Source organism: Oryx dammah, unplaced genomic scaffold, assembly GCF_014754425.2.
Source record: "Oryx dammah isolate SB20612 unplaced genomic scaffold, SCBI_Odam_1.1 HiC_scaffold_5, whole genome shotgun sequence".
NCBI classification, from domain to species: Eukaryota; Metazoa; Chordata; class Mammalia; order Artiodactyla; family Bovidae; genus Oryx; species Oryx dammah.
In genome coordinates this window covers 80,548,753-80,570,933 of record NW_024070189.1, presented here as the reverse complement: position 1 = coordinate 80,570,933, position 22,181 = coordinate 80,548,753, and the positions used below count along the sequence as shown (strand labels likewise).

The 22,181-nt window shown below is 40.3% G+C and overlaps 1 non-coding gene across 1 annotated transcript; it reads right to left on the bottom strand.

The window, feature by feature from the left end:
- Positions 1 to 909: 909 nt before the first annotated feature.
- On the bottom strand, positions 910 to 981 carry TRNAY-GUA. The gene has a single exon. It is a non-coding gene; the product is annotated as a tRNA-Tyr (tRNA).
- Positions 982 to 22,181: the final 21,200 nt, after the last annotated feature.

The following is a 22,181-nucleotide window of genomic DNA, read 5'->3' as shown; positions in this document are numbered from 1 at the left end:
TTTTAAATTTTTCATGTTTCTATTGAGGTGAATCTTTTATCATAGTGACATACTTTGTTTCAAAAATATGTATTTCTTAAGTCCATTCTTTTCTGAATTATTATATTTCTGCCTTCTTTGATTCATGTTGACTTTGTATATTTTTTCTCCTTTTATTTTCAGCTTTATCAACTTTCATCCTTTTACTTCCAACCTTACCATATCCTCATTTTTGTTTAGTGAATAGTGTATAATCTGTTATCTGTATTCCTAGCTGAAAAATTCAATTCATTGACATTTATTTTTATTTCTATCATTTTACTTTGTAGTTTTTCTATATCTTGACTTTTGTGTTGCTCTTTCTTCAAACTGTTTATTTGTTTTGTTTTCTTATTCTATTTTTCCTTCCACTTGTTGGGAAGATATAGACTATGTTTATTTTTTTAGGGTGACACTTAAAATTCTACTATATTTATCTTAACAAGGTGCAAAGGCATTCTTACCTAAATGCTTTTCCAAACAATGCAAGAACTTAAAAATATTTGATATCCTGATAACCTGCCTCTAGATTACCTTCTATTTTTGTCTATTATTTTAGATATGAGCATCATTATAATTTCATACAGTTTTCTTAGATTTACATCCATGTATTTCAGTTTCTTCTTTTTTTCCCCATTTTCTTTTCACATCTTAGATATTCTGTATTGAACAGTTTCTTTATTTCAGGAAATATGGAAACAAATCTCCTATAAGTAAAAGTGTGCTGAGTAAGCTCTGTTAGTATTTGTTTATTTGCTCCTGCTAAGTAGCTTCAGTTTGGTCCGATTGACTCTGTGTGATCCTATGGACTCTAGTCGCCAGCTCCTCTTTCTATGGGATTTTCCAAGCAAGAATACTGGAGTGGGTTGCCATTTCCTTCTCCAGGGGATCTTCCCAACCCAGGAATTGAACCTGGGTCTCCTGCATTACAGGCAGATTCTTTACCATCTGAGCCACCAGGGAGGCCCATTTGTTTATTTAAACATACCTAAAGTTTTATTCTCATTCTTAAAGGATGACTTGTTAATTTTATCCTCATTCTTAAAGGATGATTTGCTGGACATTTTGTTTTAGGTTCATGTTTATATCCCTTAGCATTTGGACGACATTCTTTCGCTGTCTTTCAACATTCATTACTGTTGTCAAGAATTTTGCTGTCCATCTAATTGTTTCTACACAGGTGATAGACTTTTTTCTTTATATACTTTATAATCCTTTATTTTGGTATTGGATCATTGGTATTTTGCTACCATATATCTTCCCTGGTGGCTCAGATGGTAAAGAATCTGCCTGCAATGCAGGAGACCCAGGTTTGATTGCTGGGTTGGGAATCCCCTGGAGAAGGAAATGGCAATCCACTGCAGTATTCTTGTCTGGAGAATTCAATGGACAGAGAGAGGAGCCTAGCAGGTTACAGTCCATGGGGTCACAAAGACTGGGACACAACTGAGCCATTAACACTTTCACTTTTTTCCATTGGTATTTTGCTGTTTTGCTACCATGTAAATAGGTGTGAATTCATTTTCATTTATACTATTTGATGAAAGTTTTGCATGCTATATGTGAAGAATTTTGCCTTTCACCAGTTACAGATGTTGTTAGATATTCTCTTCTTAAATAGTGCCTCATCGTCTATTCTCATTCTCTTCTTCTGAGAATAGAGTTAAGTGATTTCTTAACCTTCTCATTTTATCCTCCACACTTCATCCTCTGTTCTACACTGTAACTTTTAAATATCTGTCACTCAGTGTTCTAAAATTTTTTAATATATAATCTGCTATCCAATATTTTGATTTAATTTTAAATTTTCATGCTCACATTTTTATTTCTAAAAGTTTGGCTTGATTCTTATTGAAATCTTCCTGATAATTTTGTAAAGATTCTTGTTGCTTGCTATTGTTTAAAAACATAACATATTACAGAAAACATTTCATACATATTTTATCTTCTCTATCTTAGAATTATTTTTAAATTGAAATTATAAGGACACTGACTTTTTGTTGTTGTTGTTGCTGAATTCACTGATAGCTGTCAAGTTCCTGGTGGCTCAGACAGTAAAGTGTCTGCCCGTGATGCAGGAGACCCAGGTTCGATCCCTGGGTCAGGAAGATCCCCTGGAGAAGGAAATGGCAACCTACTCCAGTACGCTTGCCTAGAAAATTCCATGATGGAGGAGCCTGGTGGGCTCTAGTCCTTGGGGTCGCAAAGAGTCAGACATGACTGAGCAACTTCACTCACTCACTCACTCACTTATAGCTACTTATTTCCTTGTGTGTTTGATTTTTGTTGCTTTTGTTATGAGCTCCTATTTAGTTCAATTTAATCCTTAGGAATCATGGGAGCCTAAATTGGGGATGGTTTCTTTCAGGGAGGATTTGCCTTTGCTACTCCTTAGAGCTGAGAATAGAGTCCTACCAACCTGAGACCCCTTAGGTTATTTGGAGGATCCACATTAATGCACAACGCTTTTCCAGATTTAGCTCTCCCAACTAGAAGCATTCACAAAACTTCGCTACCCAAACCCTATACTAATACCTGAATTTACCCTCAGGTTGACTCCAGATTTTGTGTTCTTATCATACATTCTTCCAGCTTTGATATCAGCTTGCTATTCCTTTTCTATTTCTTTTTGTCTTCCCTTTAAGATTTTCTGTACTTTGCTGTTCTCTGCCTTACTTGAAAAACTTGTTAGAGTTAATCTAGGATCAGTGTGTTCCTAGTCCTCTGGATTGCCAAAATCTGATATATCCAGGTCTTTCGCACTTAGTAAACAACAGCTCTCAGGATCTTTATTTTCACACACACTTTTGAGCACTCACCATGTGCCTGGCTCTGTGTTAAGTGCTGTAGGAGAAATAATTTTGCTCTTGAGAACTTGGAATCTGGTAGAAAAAAAGGTCATGTATACCAGAAATTATTCTACAAGGCGGCATGAAATATGTGCTAAAATAGGAGGACAACCGGGGTGCACAGCAGAGGCTAAGGAGAAGGGGCTCCACTCCCACTGGGAGAAGCTGTGAATTGGGAGGCTCTCAGGATCAAGCTCATGCATTGAATATAAGCTTCCATTTCATAACTGTCCAAGGGTGTACAGCTGGGCAGGAGTTAAATCAAGTCTCTTTCAAGTTAAGAGTGACTGATGTGAAGGGCACAAGCTTCCTGCAGAAATCTGAGAGAATATTCCAGACAGTCCATGCTGCTCTTCTAGTCACAAACCTACACTTGTGCTGGGAAATTATTTAGAAGGTGCGTGGTTGAGAGAAGGTGGAACACTTAGGTATTTCACATATTTTTCGGGGAAAAAAATAGGCAATACTTAACTGCTCTAAAGGGGAAACTCTAATGTGACTACTGTTTGTATACTGGTGTTTTCCATTATAATCTCATTTAAGAGGGTTGTAACTTGACTGTAAAAATTTCCTCTAGGTGAAAACTTGGCATACCAGAGTGCTCCCTTTGAATAACGGCTCTTTTAAAAGAGAAACAAACTAATTTGGTTTACATTAACCACGTTTTTCGGAATTCAGCAAAGCCCGTAGTATTATAGATGTTAGCGTTCTTTACTGCATGAAAGTTGGAGCAAATAAACAAGAATTAAACTTATTTGTCTTCTTAATGTGCAAAACAAACAGGCAATTTTAGATAAGTCTTCATGTGATATGCCGAAAACTACAATGCCAAAGCTATTTAATGTCTACTGAAGGAAAGAGTGTTCTAAAATTTTAAGAACAGATGCAGTTGTAAGAAGCCAGATGGCTAAAGTATAACCCCATGTATGGAACTACCAAGAAGCAGGCAGCGGTTTTATTATTTCTGCTGCATTAGGTGAGCTCTACTGAGGCAGAGAATTACATGGTAAAAACCCCAGTGATGATCAGAAGAATCAATATATTTAATACTAAGCAATTATGCTTGGCATTAGAGAACTAAAAGGAGACACTGAGGGCTAGAGAAGGATGTTCCACTCGAAGGCAATCACATGCTGTATAAGACACTTGAGCCTAAGCTGGAGCTGTTGTTTACTTGGTAACCGCAGTCTCCACGTCTCTTTTCTTGAGGTGCTGAATATAATTCCAGTGACTAAAACTGCACACTCTTGGATATGAATAACTGACTTGAGAGAGACATCTGGTCTATCCCTGAAGCATGCATTGGCTCTTTTGTATCCAGAGTGAGTTGGTATTTACATCTACAAGATCGTGCTTTTCTAAGAATTGTGACAGATACATTTGATTATATGTGGTCAATTTTCAACTTACTGCATAGCTGTAGACTGTAACTGTGGAGTGAGACACAACTCTCTGAGCTGTGAGAGTGGCTCACAGCATCAGCAAGTGGAAGAAAGTTTTGTTGTTCAGTCACAAAGTCATGTCTAACTATTTGTGACCCCATGGACTGCAGCATGCCGGGCTTCCCTGTCCTTCACTATCTTCTGGAGTTTTCTCAGATTCATGTCCATTGAGTCAGTGATGCTATCCAACCATCTCATCCTCTGTTGCCCTCTTCTCCTCCTACCCTCAATCTTTTCCAGCATCAGGGTCTTTTCTAGTGAGTTGTGTCTTTACGTCAGGTGGTCAAAGTGTTGGAGCTTCAGCTTCAGCATCAGTCCTTCCAATGAATATTCAAGGTTAACTGTCTTTAGGATTGAGTGGTTTGGTCTCCTTGCAGTCCAAGGGACTTGTAAGCACCACAGTTCAAAAGCATCAGTTCTTTGATGTTCAGCCTTCTTTATGGTCCAGCTCTCAAATCTGTACATGACTAGTGGAAAAATAACTATGTCTCTGCTTTTTAATATGCTGTCTAGGTTTATCATAGCTTTCCTTCCAAGAAACAAGTGTCTATTCATTTCATGGCTGCAGTCACTGTCTGCCATGATTTTGGAACCCAAGAAAATCAAATCTGTTGCTGTTTCCACTTTTCCCCTTCTATTTGCCATGAAACGATAGGATCAGATGACATGATGTTAGTTTTTAGAATATTGAGTTTTAAGCCAGCTCTTTTGCCGGGAGCCACCATGGGAGATCCCACCCATGACAAAGTCATGTGGAAGAGAACTGTTAAGCAAGGCTTCAGAACTCAAGGGGCTCCCTAGGCTTTCTCGAGCATCTACCCCAAAACCAGAATCTGTCTGTTTTACTGTTTCATGACTTTCACCAACTCCTCTGACATTAATAGGGGGCTAACCCTGACCACTTTTCTCTGGAGAAAATCAACTTAGGGCTATAGCTAATAAGTCTCCTGGACATGAGAGGAATATTTCAAATCAAACCCCCTCTGTTAGCATTCTAGCTTGCTCGGCAGGTATATCCAGACCCTTACAGCTACGCATGTGATTATTTACAGCCTCCCAACTGTGAGAGGCACGGAAAGCCTAAAACATAGAGTCTTTGAAAGAGTTAAAAGTTATTAGAGTAGTGCTAGTGCTGATGTAGGATTTCATTATTGGGCCAATGCTTGTTGCTAAGTTCCCATATCTCTTATCCACTGTGCACCTGGGAATGCATTAGTTAACATAGTGAGAATGCTAGAAAAACAAGTGTAGCCTTAAATTTAACCATATCAGACTTTTGAGCTAATTGGTTCTTTCTTGTAACTCATTGCACCTTTGCTCTGTGAAAAACATAACTCTGTTTGGCATTTTCTGAGGCTGACATAGATTAAAAATATAAAGAAAAAACACTTTGAGGGAAAACAAGTTTTCTGGTTGAGCAGCCTTTATCAAAAGAGGGTCATAAAATGTTCACAGGCCTCCAAGGCCAGAAGATACTGTACACAACATCTTTTGTGGAAAAGGTATGCAGAAAAATCATGGTTTCGATAAAGGCAATACTCCTGGAATGTTGGGCTGACTCTGTATGACCTTGCATCTTTCATTTCCCTCTATGTACAAAAAAGGTATATAAGTACCGTTTAAAAATAAAACTATGGATCTCGCTCATCAAAGCAGCTTGATCTCCTCATGTCAATCATTTTCCTCCTCTTACTCTCTCTTTCAGGCTAGTTCCCATCTGGAGTACAGAGATCCGCCGTGTCTACTTATTTGCCTAGGTTTCTAAGACCTGAACAGGAAGGTGCCCTGTGCCTTCACTCCTCCGGGAGACTGGGAGGGCACCTGTGGCCTCATGTAGACGGTGCAAGTCTCTTGTCTTGAGACTTTATTGATTTTCTGTATAAACCAAGGAACACCAGCCTCTTTTCTTCTCTCCTCTATTTTCTTATCTACAACATTCTTAACTATCTCTCTCTCTCTAAATCAATCGCAATCGCCGACGCCGTTTCTCCTTCGGGTTTCCCTGGATCCTGTGGGGGCTGGACCCCGGCACTCTTTCACTCTCCTCTTTCACCCTCATCAAGAGCTTTTTAGTTCCTTTTTGCTTTCTGCCATTAGAATGGTATCATCTGCGTATCTGAGGTTGTTTCTATTTCTCCAAGCAATCTTGATTCCAGCTTGTGAGTCATCCTGCCTGGCATTTTGATAATGTGCTCTGCATATTAGTTAAATAAGCAGAGTGACAATGTACAGCCTTGACATACCGCTTTCCCAATTTTCAACCAGTCCATTGTTTCATGTCTGACTCTAATTATTGCTTCTTGACCCACGTACAGGTTTTTCAGGAGACCGGTAAGGTGGTATGATAGTCCCATCTTTTTAAGAATTTTCCAAAGTTTGTTGTGATTCACAGTCAAAGGCTTTGATGTAATCAATGAAGCAGAAGTAGATGTTTTTCTGTAATTCCTTTGCTTTTTCTATGATCCAGCAGATGTTGGAGATTTGATTGCTGGTTCTTCTGCCTTTTCTAAATCCAACTTGAACATCTAGAAGTGCTCAGCTCACATACTGTTGAAGCCTAGCTTGAAGGATTTTGAGCATTTCCTTGCTAGCAAGAGAAATGAATGCAATTATAACTGTTTAAAATTACAGAGTTAAAGAGGAAACTAGAGAAATGGAGAGCTGATTAGTATTTGCCAGGGGTTAAGGAGGGGGAGGGATTGGGGGCAGGAGGAGAAGGGGACGACCAAGGATGAGATGGCTGGATGGCATCACGGACTCGATGGACGTGGGTCTGAGTGAACTCCAGGAGATGGTGATGGACAGGGAGGCCTGACGTGCTGCGATTCATGGGGTCGCAAAGAGTTGGACATGACCGAGCGACTGAACTGAACTGGAGCAGAAAGTGAGTGTGGCTATAAAAGGGCAGCATAGGTGCTTCTTATGGTAATGGAATTATATTTTGACTGTATCAATGTCAATTTTTTGATGGTGATATTTTAGTCTAGGTTTTTATTTATTTATTTATTGAAGGATAATTGCTTTATTTTGTTTTCTGTCAAACATCAATAAGAATCAGCCATAGGTACACTCATGTCCCCTCCCTCCTGAACCTCCCTTCTATCTCCCTCCCCATTCCACCCTCTAGATTGTTATAGAGCACCTGTTTGATTTCCTTGAGTCATACAGCAAATTCCCATTGGCTACCTATTTTACAAATGGTAATGTAAGTTTCCATGTTACTTTCTCCATTCATCTCACCCTCTCCCTCTTCCCCTCTCCTGTGTCCATAAGTCTGTTCTCTTTGTCTGTTTCTCCATTGCTGCCCTGCAAATAAATTCATCAGGGCCCTCTTTCTGGATTCCATATATATGCGTTAATATCTGATATTTATATTTCACTTTCTGACTTACTTCACTCCGTATAATAGGTTCTAGGTTCATCCATCTCGTTAGAATGACTCAAACGCATTCCTTTTAATGGCTGAGTAGTATTCCATTGTGTATATGTACCACTGGTTCTTTATCCTTTCATCTGTTGATGAACATCTAGGTTGCTTCCATGTCCTAGTTTTGTAAATAGTGCTGCAATGAACATTGTGTTACACGTGTCTTTTTCAGTTTTGGTTTCCTTAGGGTATATGCCTTGTAATGAATTTGCTGGGTCATATGGTGGTTTTATTCCTAGTTTTTTAAGAAATCTCCATACTGTCTTCCATAGTGGTTGTATCAATTTGCATTCCCACCAGCAATGCAAAGGGACTCCCTTTCACTGGGACACCCTCTCCATCATTTATTGTTTGTAGACTTTTTGATGATGGCCATTCTGACTGGTGTAAGGTGGTATCTCATTGTACTTTTGATTTGCATTTCTCTAGTAATGAGCAACGGTGAGCATCTTTTCATGTATTTGTTAGACATCTGTATGTCTTCTTTGGATTAATGTCTATTTAGGTCTTATTCCCACTTTTTTGATTGGATTGTCTGTTTTTCTGGTATTGAGTTGTATGAGCTGCCTGTATATTTTGGAAATTAATTGTCAGTTGTTTTGTTTGCTATTATTTTCTCTCATTCTGAGGGTTGTCTTTTCACCTAGTTTATAGTTTCCTTTGCTGTGCAAAAGCTTTTATGTTTAATTAGGTCCCACTTGTTTATTTTTGTTTTTATTTCCATTACTCTAGGAGGTGGGTCATACAGGATCTTGTTCTGATTTATGTCATCGAGTGTTCTGCCTGCGTTTTCCTCTAAAAGTTTTATAGTTTCTGGTCTTATATTTAGGTCTTTAATCCATTTTGAGTTTATCTTTGTGTATGGCATTAAGAAGTGTTCTGATTTCATTGTTTTACACATAGCTGTCTGGTTTTCCCGGCACCGCTTATTGAAGAGGCTAATTTGCCCCACAATATTGTATATTCTTGCCTCCTTTGTCAAAAATAAAGTACCCATAGGTGCATGGGTTTATCTCTGGGCTCTCTACCTTGTTCCATTGTTCTGTATTTCTGTTTTTGTGCCAGTATCATACTGTCTTGATGACTGTAGCTTTGCAGTAGAGTCTGAAGTCAAGGAAAATAGATGGGGAAACAGTGTCAGACTTTATTTTTTTGGGATCCAAAATCACTGCAGATGGTGATTGCAGCCATGAAATTAAAAGACGCTTACTCCTTGGAAGAAAAGTTATGACCAATCTAGATAGTATATTCAAAAGCAGAGACATTACTTTGCTGACTAAGGTCCGTCTAGTCAAGGCTATGGTTTTTCCTGTGGTCATGTATGGAAGTGAGAGTTGGACTGTGAAGAAGGCTGAGTGCCAAAGAATTGATGCTTTTGAAGTGTGGTGTTGGAGAAGACTCTTGAGAGTCCCTTGGACTGCAAGGAGGTCCAACCAGTCCATTCTGAAGATCAACCCTGGGATTTCTTTGGAAGGAATGATGCTAAAGCTGAAGCTCCAGTACTTTGGCCACCTCATGCGAAGAGTTGACTCATTGGAAAAGACTCTGATGCTGGGAGGGATTGGGGGCAGGAGGAGAAGGGGACGACCGAGGATGAGATGGCTGGATGGCATCACTGACTCGATGGACGTGAGTCTGAGTGAACTCTGGGAGTTGGTGATGGACAGGGAGGCCTGGCGTGCTGCGATTCATGGGGTCGCAAAGAGTCGGACACGACTGAACGACTGAACTGAACTGAAGTCAGGAAGGTTGATTCCTCCAGCTCCATTCTTCTTTCTCAAAACTCTTTGGCTAATCGCTGTCTTTTGTGTTTCCATATGAATTGTGAATTTTTTTCTTCTAGTTCTGTGAAAATTGCCATTGGTAATTTGATAGGGACCACATTGAATCTGTAAATTGCATTTGGTAGTATAACCATTTTCATAATATTGATTCTTCCTACCCAGGGACATGGAATATCTCTATATCTGTTTGTGTCGTCTTTGATTTTTTTTTAATCAGTGTCTTAATTTTCTGTATAGTGTTCTTTTGTCTCCTTAGATAGGTTTATTCCTAGATATTTTATTCTTTTTGTTGCAGTGGTTAGTGGGATTGATTCCTCAATCTCTCTCTCTGATTTTGTGCTCTAGTTTTTGAAGATGTCACTTATTGAGAGGTCTTGGTAAAGTGTGCATTGAATTTCTCTGTATTGTTTCTTTAAAATTTTTTTTCACCTTCTTTTGAGACATAATTGACAATTAGCTGTTAATTAAACAAGGAGGCTATTACACTGAGGTGGTTCTAATACCTTAGTCATCTGTGTGAGCAAAGCAACACCTAAGCCCATAATGTCTCATGGTGAAGAAATCAAAACCTAAAGACAGCCGGTCACAAACAGCCATTTAGGCTTTCCCAAACAAGACAACCATGTAAGCTAATAATTTAAGATCTCATAATTTGCTTACTTTCCTTCCACCTCTTCTCTGTAAAAGTCTGTCCCCAGATCCTGTTGGTGGAGTACTCCTGAGCACTTCCAGTTTACTGGCCCCCGATTTGAATTGTATTTTGATCAAATAGTTTTGAAAGTTTAATATACCTTTGTTTATCTTTTAATGTAGCATTGTGTAAGTTTAAGGGGTATAAAGTGATGGTTTGATATACCTGTATATTGCTAAGTGATTACCACAATAATGTTAGTTAACACATCTGGCACCTCACATAGTTCATATGTACAATTTGTGTGTGTGTGTGTGTGAAAACTTTTAAGATTTACTCCCTGAGCAACTTTCAGATATACAGTTCAGTATTGTTAACTGCAGTCACCATGCTGTACATTACATCCCCAGGACTTCTGTGTCATATAATTGGATGTTTGTACCCTTTGACCATCTTCACCTGTTTGCCCTATCTCCTACCCCTTTGTATTATTTCTTACAACTTCATGAAAATCTGTAATTACACCAAAGTTAAAAGTTTAATTGAAAATACTATTAGGTTTACTTGAACAATACATATTATAAAAAGCAAGAGTGGGAATAACATGGCAGCTTATAGAACAGGGATCAGTAAACTATGGCCAGCAGGCCACGTCTAGCCACTGCCCGTTTTCGGGGATAACGTTTTACTGGAACACAGTCTTACTGATTAACTTTTCTATTGTCTGTGACTGTGTTTTACTGTGGTGGCAAAACTGAGAGTTGCGATGGAGATTATAGGACCCACAAAGCGTTAAGTATTTACTATCTTGCCCTTTACAGAAAAAAATTTGCTGACCCTCTAATCTAGAAAGTAAGCTCAACAGGAGCAAGTAAAGCATCTGATCAGCTTGTTTATCACCATATGCCTGGCACACTGCCTAGCATGCTGTGGGTGCAAAATCATCACTTGCTGAATCAAGGGTCAGCATTATTACGAAATGTAAGTTTGCCATGGAGAGAATAATTGAAAGAATTTAAAACAATCTCTCGGGATCATGACTGTATGTTTTTCAAAGGCCATGAAAATGGAAAACAGTAATGTGATGCTTGCCTTTTGTAGACTGATAAAGAGAATTTCAGGTATTATGTAAGCCTGAAGTACCTACATGAGACCAATGAAATGGAAAGAGTTTTTAAAGGCATGAATTTACTGCGTAAATGGTCTAATGTAATTCTAATTCACCATTGCTTTGTTTTCCATGCGAGCTAAGTCATGTCCAACTCTTTGCAACCCCATGGACTGTAGCTTGCCAGGCTCCTTTGTCCATGGGATTCCTCAGGTAGGAATACTGGAGTGGGTTGCCATTTCCTTCTCCAGGGGAACTACCCTACTCAGGGATCAAACCTGTGTTTTGTGTTTCCTCCATTGGCAGGCAGATTCCTTACCACTACGCCACCTGCTGCTGCTGCTAAGTCGCTTCAGTCGTATCCGTCTCTGTGCGACCCCATAGACGGCAGCCCACCAGGCTCTGCGACCCCTGGGATTCTCAAGGCAAGAACACTGGAGTGGGTTGCTATTTCCTTCTCCAAAGCAGGAAAGTGAAAAGTGAAAGTGAAAGTCGCTCAGTCATATCCGACTCTTAGCGACCGCATGGACTATAGCCCACCCGTCCATGGGATTTGCCAGGCAAGAGTACTGGAATGGGGTACCATTGCCTTCTCTGACTACGCCACCTGGGAAGCCTTCATTCATCATTAGTCAGGCATATTGTTTCCTTTTAGGTTCATAACATGTAGCTATAGTTCAATCTTGAGGTATGCTTGTCGTTAAGTCCCTGAAACCGATGAATTTATTCAGAAGATATATATAGGGAAGTCACCTCATTATGTCATTATTCTAACATCTCACTTGATCAAGAAGAGAATTATTGAAAACAGGAGTGAGAGAATTCAAACATTTAAGCTGGCCATGGTTTTGAAATTTTGATGATACCAGTAAAGCTTTCCATTTAAATGGAATCTTCAGCAAATATCCCGCAAGGTGAAACTGTCCTTTGATAATATAAACTTTCTGAATTCTTAGCTAAAATTTGACTTTCTCCAAGGGAGGGATAATTTTATCATACTAGAGTCTCAAGAATAATTTCCAGGGAATATGGTTGCTGTTGGGAAGATGAGAAGGAGAAGTAATGAAACCAGAGTTTGAAGCCAGACAAAACTGGATTTGAATCTCTGGGCCAGGAGCAATTTAATTATTCTTGCTGGGGCTCATCTGAAATGAAAAAATGATTCCTGTCTCCAAAGGATATTCTGAGGATTAAATAAGGATGGAGCATGCTTAGGACATTGTACCTAACTCACAGACATTCATCAAATTGTAGTGCCGTTTCCTTCCTAGGACCAAAAGACAAAGGAAATAGAGGTGAAGAAGGAGGGTCTGCCAGGTGACTGCAGAAGGGAACACATCCCTTGAGTGACACTATCTCCTAGCTGTTTCCCTGGGGGATAGTAGGACCATTATTTGTATTGTGTCTGAAGCATTGCTGTGCAGTCTAGCTAAATGGTACATCTGCACTTTATTTCTGAAAGAATATTTTATTTATGAACTGTAACATAGATGCCTAAACAAACACAAAACCCTCTCCTTGGTGTGGAACACTGAATATTTCCAGCGGAACTCCTGTTTGCAGATATTTTCCTAACAGGAAGACCGCATGACTGAACAGGCTGGAATTCATTCATTTAATTCCTTGGTGCATCCCAGTCCCTCCATTTTTGTCATTTTGTCTCAACCCATGGCCATATGGTTGCCCAAACTGTTTGATTAAAATGTGTGTGTGTTTCAAAAATAACTTTATGTTACAAAGTCTATATTGTGATGAGAGTTCTTTTCTCCGGTCAGAAACAGTAAGAAACACATTTCTCCAAGAGACGGCGTTTTGTCCTTTCCCGCCCCGAGGCTGTGACCTTGAGTGAGTTCCTACAGCAGCACCCACGCTGCTGTTAGTTTCACAGGCTGCCTGTCAGTGACTGGCCGTTTTACACATTCAGCATGAGGCGAAATTATGATGAAGCACGTTTACCATGGATAGCAATTTATTATTGTACTAAAACATATTTAAGGAGAAAATGTGACAAGAAGAAAGGTAGACAGAAGGTACTGTGACTGTCTAGGGATTATTACCTTACCTACGCTAGGGAAAAATAATAAAGCAAATCTCAGGCTGGGGACTCTGACACTGCTGGATAAATAGCTAATGTGAGGACACAGGCTCATCCAATGACAAAGCTCACAGCAGCTACCAGGCATCGCCAGTATGGTGCACACACCAGCTTTTCGTGTTGAAGAAACCTTTTTAAATTATTAAATGAAGCCAGAGGTTTTTTTTTTTCTTTTTTCCCATTTTCTTTAGTAACTCTATTTGTCACGTTAGTAATTTCTGAGACCCAAAGCCCCATTGCTGGAAAAATAATCCACTGACTTACTCCTGTTTTCTTTTCCCCAAATGGCCATAAGTTTCACTCAGTGGTTTGATTCACTTTACAAATGTTGAATATTATAGGGGAAATAGAACTGAGGAATGGTGTACGTCCAGCTGGTATGTTAATTGGACCCTCTTTATTCAGTGGCAGCATTAAGGATATAAAAACCTCATCCCTAGTCCTCTCTGAAAAGCCTTTGTGAATAATGGCACTTATATAAAACTTAAGCCTGAATGTTTCTTGTTTCTGAGTAACATAGTATTACCATATTAAAATCATTAGTAACTGGTACTAGAATGTGTTCAGAAGCCTGTCAAAGTGCTAATGGTAGTAGTCTTGGAAACTCCACATCTGCTACCAGATTAATTACTCACATAAAACATTATCATTTCCCCACATCTCCTATGAGAAGGAACGGCTGCTAGAGTGATTAATGGCCCTAAGTGATATACAAAAGAATAAATGGGAATGACACCCAGTGGATTGAAAGGTCCGCTCTTGATTCATATTAGAACAACTTGAAGGACCTCTGTGGTGTAACATTTATTTCTTGAGACCCATAGGCAATTTGAAAGAAGTATCTGGCCCAAACTCTGGGAAACGAACTGTTTAAATGGCTACAACTGCCTTCCCCCAGAGGCCTTTGTGTGGGAGAAGATGAAGGTAGAGGTAAGGCCAGGCCACAGTGAGCCTAGGGGCTGATGAACTGGCTGCTCTTTATGCCAGCTTTCCTAGGTCCTCCCACCTGTCGTTTTCATTTGTTCACAACAGCTCAGAGATGATTTCCATGGCCTGCCCTGGCTTCTCTCCGTCTTACTGTCCTACTTTCTGCTTGATGTACGTGGATTCCATTTTCAGAGGATGGAGGTAAAGAAAAGTGCAAGAATTTGAAAGGCATTTATTGTTTACAATTAAAACTAGGAGATGACAGCTCAAAGGTGAGAACTCAGCCTGCAGTTATGGCTGGTGGGAAGACTTAAACAAGCTATTATATGACAGCACAAATGGAAACAGGCAATTGGCTGTTTGTGTCTCTGAGCACCCCTCATGTGGTCCATTATTCTAGTCAAGCAATTTTGCATGTGTGCGTAGTGCATACGTGCTAAGTCACTTCAGTTGTATCTGATTCTTTGCGACCCCATGGACTGTAACCTACCACGCTCCTCTCTTCATGGGATTCTCCAGGTAAGAATACTGGAGTGGGTTGCCAGGCCTTCTTCATTGTCAATCCCCAAGTCAGTTCAGTTCAGTTCAGTTGCTCAGTCGTGTCCGACTCTTTGCGACCCCATGAATCGCAGCACGCCAGGCCTCCCTGTCCATCACCATCTCCTGGAGTTCACTCAGACTCACGTCCATCGAGTCCGTGATGCCATCCAGCCATCTCATCCTCGGTCGTCCCCTTCTCCTCCTGCCCCCAATCCCTCCCAGCATCAGAGTCTTTTCCAATGAGTCAACTCTTCGCATGAGGTGGCCAAAGTACTGGAGCTTCAGCTTTAGCATCATTCCTTCCAAAGAAATCCCAGGGTTGATCTCCTTCAGAACGGACTGGTTGGAACTCCTTGCAGTCCAAAGAACTCTCAAGAGTCTTCTCCAACACCACAGTTCAAAAGCATCAATGCTTCGGCGCTCAGCCTTCTTCACAGTCCAACTCTCACTTCCATACATGACCACAGGATAAACCATAGCCTTGACTAGACGGACCTTAGTCAGCAAAGTAATGTCTCTGCTTTTGAATATGCTATCTAGGTTGGTCATAAATTTTCTTCCAAGGAGTAAGTGTCTTTTAATTTCATGGCTGCAGTCACCATCTGCAGTGATTTTGGAGCCCCCAAAAATAAAGTCTGACACTGTTTCCACTGTTTCCCCATCTATTTCCCATGAAGTGATGGGACCGGATGCCATGATCTTTGTTTTCTGAATGTTGAGCTTTAAGCCAACTTTTTCACTCTCCTCTTTCACTCTCATCAAGAGGCTTTTTAGCTCCTCTTCACTTTCTGCCATAAGGGTGGTGTCATCTGCATATCTGAGGTTATTGATATTTCTCCTGGCAATCTTGATTCCAGCTTGTGTTTCTTCCAGTCCAGCGTTTCTCATGATGTACTCTGCATAGAAGTTAAATAAGCAGGGTGACAATATACAGCCTTGACGGACTCCTTTTCCTATTTGGAACCAGTCTGTTCTTCCATGTCCCCTTCTAACTGTTGCTTCCTGACCTGCATACCGATTTCTCAAGAGGCAGGTCAGGTGGTCTGGTATTCCCATCTCTTTCAGAATTTTCCACAGTTGATTGTGATCCACACAGTCAAAGGCTTTGGCATAGTCAATAAAGCAGAAATAGATGTTTTTCTGGAACTCTCTTGCTTTTTCCATGATCCAGCGGATGTTGGCAATTTGATCTCTGGTTCCTCTGCCTTTTCTGAAACCAGCTTGAACATCAGGGAGTTCACGGTCCACGTATTGCTGAAGCCTGGCTTGGAGAATTTTGAGCATTACTTTACTAGCATGTGAGATGAGTGCAATTGTGCAGTAGTTTGAGCGTTCTTTGGCATTGCCTTTCTTTGGGATTGGAATGAAAACTGACCTTTTCCAGTCCTGTGGCCACTGCTGAGTTTTCCAAACTTGCTGGCATATTGAGTGCAGCACTTTCACAGCATCATCTTTCAAGATTTGAAACAGCTCAGCTGGAATTCCATCACCTCCACTAGCTTTGTTCGTAGTGATGCTTTCTAAGGCCCACTTGACTTCACATTCCAAGATGTCTGGCTCTAGATGAGTGATCACATCATCATGATTATCTGGGTCGTGAAGATCTTTTTTGTACAGTTCTTCTGTGTATTCTTGCCACCTCTTCTTAATATCTTCTGCTTCTGTTAGGTCCAGACCAAGAAATGCAAAAAAGCAAAATGGCTGTCTGGGGAGGCCTTACAAATAGCTGTGAAAAGAAGAGAGGCGAAAAGCAAAGGACAAAAGGAAAGATATAAGCATCTGAATGCAGAGTTCCAAAGAAAAGCAAGAAGAGATAAGAAAGCCTTCTTCAGTGATCAATGCAAAGAAATAGAGGAAAACAACAGAATGGGAAAGACTAGAAATCTCTTCAAGAAAATTAGAGATACCAAGGGAACATTTCATGCAATCCCCAAACCACCTCCATTTTCCAATAAATTGCTCAACCTGTTTTTGGTTCTTCTGTGTTTCAGATGAGAGTGAAATGGACCTCTGGAATAAAATGAATCCTTGAGTTTAGAAAATCCATCCCATTTCTTTGTTTCTACTTTCCCTTTCCCCCCAGAAGACCTCTTTTAGAGGGGACAGATTTCCACAACTGGGACTTGGGAGGATTTAGCTATGGCATGTACTAAAGAAACAGAGACAATTTTCAGAAGTTTTTGAGCATCATTATAATTAGAAAAGCAGTTACAGTGAAAGCTAGCGGCCATTTAAATTGATCAGCTGAATATCAGATGATGACTTTTTGGGAACCGTCACATCTAATGAATATCTACTTGGTGAGCAGACTTGCCTTTCAGTAAATGAAGATAAAACCTGGTTATCTGGTTGGCCAAATTCATGAGCCTGTGAACCTGTGGGACTACTATTTATGCAGGTGACACAAAGCTTAGCCCTGTGGATTTTACAGGGAGAATAACAGTGGAGTTCATTCTATTGAGTCTGTACCCCCTCCCAATTAAATGTCTGCTGCATCAATTAAAAATTTAAATAGACTCTTTTCACAGAATATCTTGGGAGAACCTAATAGATGGTTATGTTGTGTTCTTAAAGTAGCCACATTTTTATCTCACTTGAGTTTTTGTCCCTGTTTCATTAGATACAATGTAGTCCAGTGTCTTGATGATTTTCCAAGCACTTACACAAGCCTAAGCAGAATCATCTTGACCCTAAGGATGGAAGTAAGAAATGGAGGGTGAGAAGGAATAGAGAGACAGAGGAGTGGGGAGGGAGAACTATGAATGACTGACTATGTTTTGTTGAGAAATTATGAATTGTTATGAATTGAATCTTGAGATTTGAGTTGTTGTTACTGTGATCCCAAGAGTTGTGCTGAAACTTGAATTTTGTGGGTAAACCTTGGCATTTTACAGAATTCAAAAGAAATTCTTGGAACTTATCCATACATCATGACATCACTGACCTTTCAAGGTAGTAGCGTTACTATTTAAGACATTGAAATTTTGTCTTATTATGTATCCTTTGATACCAGAAATCTGCATTCTGGGTGATTTAGTATTATTCCTATTTGGCTTTAAGGTTTGGGAAGTAATAGATCTAGTGACCAGAACTTCTCAAGCCTTGAATAAAAACATTGAAAGAGAAAAGACTTAGCAGGAATTGTGGCTCCCTTTCCTTTTCTCCTTTTTAATTCCAGTTATAGGGCTTATTATAATACATAAAAATCATCTGACGTTTACGCCTTCTGTTACATACTCCCAGTACTTCAAAATCCATGTATGTATTTTCACCAGAAGTGCTAAACCTTTGCAAGAAGCACGATTGACGATTGAGCGTCTGGCTGGAAATCATTTACTATCGATGGTCATTCAGCTCAAGATTGTATCACTGAAATGACTTAGGAAGAGAAATCAATAGTACTCACATATTGTGCAGTCCTCTTAAAGGATCATCTGTTTTACCTCACAAAAGTATTCTTGTTCCAGATCATTCTTTTGAAATAAAAAGAGAAGAAAAAAAAAAAACCTAAATCATAGCTCATTTTCTGTTATGTCCTTATTTTAACTTTTGTTCTTTTTCCCCCCTGAGGGGGAGGAAAAAAACCAAGTCTCATGGAGAATAGATAAGAGCAGATGAAACAGATAGAAGTAAGATGAAAGGCAAACATGGGTGAGTACTTGTGTTTTAATTTCAATTGCTCATGTTCTCAACTGAGAAAAAACTCACCTGGTGAATATTTAATAATAACTGAGTTTCAATATTGTTGGACAAAGTGGGAATGGTTTTTCTCCCCGTAGAATGGCTTTCATGAATGGAAAACTGATGACACGGACACATATGGTCATACACGGGGCTTAGTGGAACATTATCACTCCTACTTTCTGATAGACAATCAAACTTTCACTGTTCCCTAAATGGAATTCTTACACAGTTGTCCCCTAGCCAGGTTCTGGAACAAATTCTGGAACAGGGTTCTGATGAAATGAGGTGGGACTGTTTGAACTGGGAGAGGAACAAAATAACTTACTGGAGTGCAACTCCTCTGATATAGACTTTTCTGTACCAAACAGTGGATAAGAGAGTCACCTGAGCCGGATTTCCCTCAGCTGCACAAAAGGAAAAGCCTAGGAAGAATGACCTAATCTTGCAATTGACTTGGAACTCTCCTTGGTGCTGAGACAGCACCTAAGGCCATGCTCTGCACATGTTGCTGATCTAAGCGTGTTTGACGGGTTGGGTTGGGTTAGGGCAGTAATTCCCATAGTGATTTGTGTACCATAGGGTTGTAGGAGGAAGATGTTTTACAAGGAAAAAGGACACAATATTAGATAATTGTGATGAGAATGGTGAGAACATCATTCCTTTTGAAGGTCCTGTTCGCCTCTCCTCCCTCTCAGTGTTGATGTGACTGTTAGAACCCAAATAATCCCATTTCCTTCCACCTCTTGTCTTCTCCTTGCCTTCTGTTTAGTTTAATGAGATGAAATCTCTAGGTGTGTTTGTCACTTTATCTGAATTTTACTTGCATCTCTGGTTAGCTTTGGAGGATTTCAGCTCTGCTTTTCATTTGAGAGACCTAATGCATCCTCTGATAGAAGGGATAAAAAAATGACTGCATTCTACTTTCTGGCTTTATTTTTGACACTTTCACTGGGCATGGGCTTCACTTGAACCATTCATCTCAGTAATACCAAACTCCACTCATAGAGAGCCAGGGCTGTCTTTGACTTTGTTACATGTGCTTTCAGCTATAGCTCATTGTCTCTACTTTGTGGCTCTGTTTCTGATAACAGAAATGCCAACACATCAGTGAAAGGCAGTGCTGTTGTAATGACTTCCTCTGTCCTAGAAATAGAATGATTAAAACACTCCAGCCTCTTCCTTCGCAGAGCATGTTTATTTACTGTAAACTGGCTGATATACAGTTGGTAAATAAGGAATGGTGTCAGAATAAGGCAAAGTCAGGATTTGCACAGAATTTTCCCAGGCACTTTAATGTTTTCAAGTAACTGGAAGCAAGTTCCCTCACACTTAGAGAAAGCTTTGGCTGTACATGAAGACTTCAATAACAAAAGCTGAAAATCCTGTAGAACTAACCTCCTTTATGCTAGTTATGGCTAGTCTAGTGCCTTCAAGAATGAGTACATTTTTCAATGTGTTAAGCGGGCTGAAGGAAGCCAAGTGTACAGATAAGGAGGCTAAAAGGTTATTTCCTCCTGTATTATAAGAAAATATCTGATTTTCAACTTAATGAAACTGGTCTTTATTAGAAGCATGTGCCTTCAAAGACTTGTATCCAAAAGGATGGAGCTGGGGCCTCAGGTTGACTACAAGTGACCAACTGATTGTGGTGTCACAATGCCATTGGAAAGTTAACTGCATCAGTATATTTATGAGAGTTATTATTCTTTTTGTTAGGGTTTTAGTAACAAAGTTCCATAGCTTTTGTCTAAATTTCCCCAATATTATTTTCCCCCAAAGTCCTTTTTCACATGCAGTTTTATAGAATGCAAGATTTGGGGGGGGGTGGTGGTATATGTACATGAAGTTATCACAACTTTGTGTGAAATGTCTTAAATTGTTCAAATTCATATCCTTGAGCCTGAATGTAAGCAATGTTTCACCAGCACAGAGACAGAACCTCATAGGAGATGTTGCAGTGAAAGTGGGTTTTGACTTAGATGACTTAGTAAGAAAGAGAGTTTGCCTTTGTTCCTCAACATGCTCTCTGTTGTGCCTGAGATACAAGTAAACTCTCTCTTGAGTGTTATGTCTGTTGAGGGGTCTTTGGTGCCATGCTGCTTCTTTTTTTTTAATTGGAATATAGTTGACTCATAGTGTTGTGTTAGTTTCTGCTGTACAGCAAAGTGAATCAGTTAGACATAAACATATATCCACTCATTTTTAGGTTCATTTCCCTTATAGGCCATTTTAGAGTATTGGGTTGAGTTCCCTGTGTTATATACAACAGGTTCTTATCAGTTTTCTATTTTGTATGTAGTAGTGTATAGCTGTCAATCCCAATCTCCCAATGTATCCCTCCCCCAACAATTTCCTCTCTGACAACCTTAAGTTTGTTTTTTACATCTGTGACTCTATTTCTGTTTTGTAAATAAGTTCACTTGTACCATATATTTTAGATTCCACATATAAGTGATATCATATCATATTTGTCTTTCTCTCTCTGACTTGCTTCACTTAGTATAACAATCTCTGTGTCTCTCCATGTTGCTGCAGATGGCATTATTTCATACTTTTTAATGACCGAGTAATATTCCATTGTATATATGTACCACATTTGCTTTATCCTTTCAGCAGCCCCATTCCTGGGCATATATCCATAGGTCCTCATTCCGACTCAGCTGCTAATGACTTCCCCAGTGAGGTTTGGTTCTCAGAAAATGAAAACAAGGATAGCTTTTCAATCTCCATGTCCTCTCTTGGTCTGGCATGTAAAACACCTGCCAGTTATCCCCCCCCCCCTCCGCCTTTTTGAGAGGTTTCAGAATAACTGCTAAACCCACCATCCCTCTCCTTCGTTTGGCATCCCTGGATCTGATCAGTGGTTCAGTGGTAGGCAATTCATAGGCTGGCCTGTGGCCTCAGAGGGATGAGGCCTGAGAGTTCAGCCCAGCCCCTCCACTCAAGGTGGCTGATGAGCCCTGTCACTTGAGTATCTTGAACTTCAAACACTCAAAATCAGTTGGCAACATCAGGAGCAGGTGAACCAGAGGCCCACCCAGCTACAGGGGCATACCTGCATCATGCAGCACCCCCCAACCACCAGTGCCCTGGAGTGGGAAACAGCAGAGGTCAGCCGAGGGGACAGAACGGCCTGAGGCATTGTGCTGAATGAGCTGCTAGTGTCTATGAGACTAGACGGGACTAAACTGGGATGATTTCCTGACTGTCTTACTTTGCTTTCCAGTGGATTCTTGTCTGATGTTATGTTTTTCCACTTTCTGATTCAGGGCTGAGGATGAGGAAGGAGTGGGGCTTGGGAAAGCTGGAGCCCAGTTATGTCCACTTACTGCTACAGGGACTTTTTTCTCCATACCACTCACTCTTCACCAGGAATCTGGATGCCCATCCTTCTTTGAAGGTTCATGAATGCTCAGCGTTATTGAAACTTGGATGAAATTATTGGGACTGAGAAATCTGGGGCCCTGGCTCTTCCAGAGGGTCACCAAGGATGTGCTGTCTGCCGTCCTGGCAAGACCTTTGCCGGGACCGTGGGAAGGAGACTTGGGACAGCTCTTTGGAGCAGGGAGGTGTATTGCTCAAGGTGGGGACCACACAGCCTGCAGAGGTTGACAGGTTCCCAGGGGCTACAGTAACCTTCTTGCAATCCCCAATGGTGATGTGGGGCATATTCAAG